At 41.0% G+C, this 1248-nt stretch overlaps 1 non-coding gene across 1 annotated transcript; it reads right to left on the reverse strand.

Moving 5' to 3' along the window:
- Nucleotides 1-725: 725 nt before the first annotated feature.
- Nucleotides 726-832, reverse strand: LOC142174270 (small nucleolar RNA R71). The gene has a single exon (XR_012703571.1). It is a non-coding gene; the product is annotated as a small nucleolar RNA R71 (small nucleolar RNA).
- Between the last annotated feature and the right edge of the window lie 416 nt (nucleotides 833-1248).

Below are 1248 nucleotides of genomic sequence, written 5' to 3' on the forward strand. Positions count from 1 at the left end.
GACTGTGCGCAGTTTACAAGTTAGATTGGTTCATGACTTGAACTTCTGCGGAGGAAGTGCTACCATACGAGCCAAAAATTGAAAAATAACTACGACAGTTGGGGAAGGAAAGAAATCTCACCGAGATGTTAGAAAAGCTTGGTCAAGCCTCAACCAAAGATATGGTTGGAAATGGTGAAGATAATGCAGATTTGGCAGTGAGAGAAGCAGCCCAACGACGAGAATAAGCTGCACGTGATGCTGAAGAAGAAGCTATTAGAGATGCACAAATTATATACGAAGAAGAGAGGGGCCGTAGAATGACTCAAAATCAACCTTTGGGTGCAGACCAGTTCGGAAATATAGCTCCCATGCCTGGGAGACCACATGGAGATTATGCTAGACAGGTCTACAATCAAGGTTTATCAAGTGTTAGACCACCTCCAATTACAACAAACAATTTTGAGTTCAAGCAAGGGTTGCTTCAAACCCTTCAGAATTGTTGTATCTTTAGAGGGAAGGCAAACGAAGATCCAAACACACATCTAATGGACTTCGAGGAGATTATGAACACCTTTCAATATAATGGTGTGTCACAAGATGCAGTGTATCTAAGGGCATTCCCCTTCACACTAAAAATTGATGCTAAGCAGTGGCTTTAGAGCTTGCCCATGGGATCAATTAGAATTTGGGAGGAGATGACCAGAAAATTTCTTGATAAATATTTCTCCTCATCTAAGGCGGGCAAGTTTAGAAGGGAAATCCATAAATTCTGCCAGAAAGAGAATGAAACTATTTTTGAAGCATGAGAGAGGTTTAAGGAGATTGTTAGAAAGTGTCAACATAGCAAAATTGAACTTTGGATGCAACTACAGGACTTTTGGGATGGATTGACACCAGTCTCACGTAGAACATTGAGCAATGCAGCTGGAGGTCCGTTGATGAAGAAGACTCTAGAGGAGATAGTCACAATTCTTGACGAGTTATCTAAAGATGCAAATGAGTGGCCCTTTGAGAGTGCTGAAAGAAGAAGATCAATTGGTGTTCACCAAGTTGATGCTAATACATGTCTGTGCATATATTACTTGATGCTATGACCAAAAAGATAATGAAGCTGACCTTGGCTACAATATAAAGCGAGCCTCATGCAGCTTGTGATATATATAGAAGAGGACACCCTACTCATGAGTATCAAGCCTCAATCGAAGAAGCAAATGCTGTGGGAAACTACAATTTTAATGCAATGGGTCAGAGTCACCCCGATTTTCA

The sequence above is a fragment of the Nicotiana tabacum genome, chromosome 2 (genome assembly GCF_000715075.1).
Source record: "Nicotiana tabacum cultivar K326 chromosome 2, ASM71507v2, whole genome shotgun sequence".
Classification (NCBI taxonomy): Eukaryota; Viridiplantae; Streptophyta; class Magnoliopsida; order Solanales; family Solanaceae; genus Nicotiana; species Nicotiana tabacum.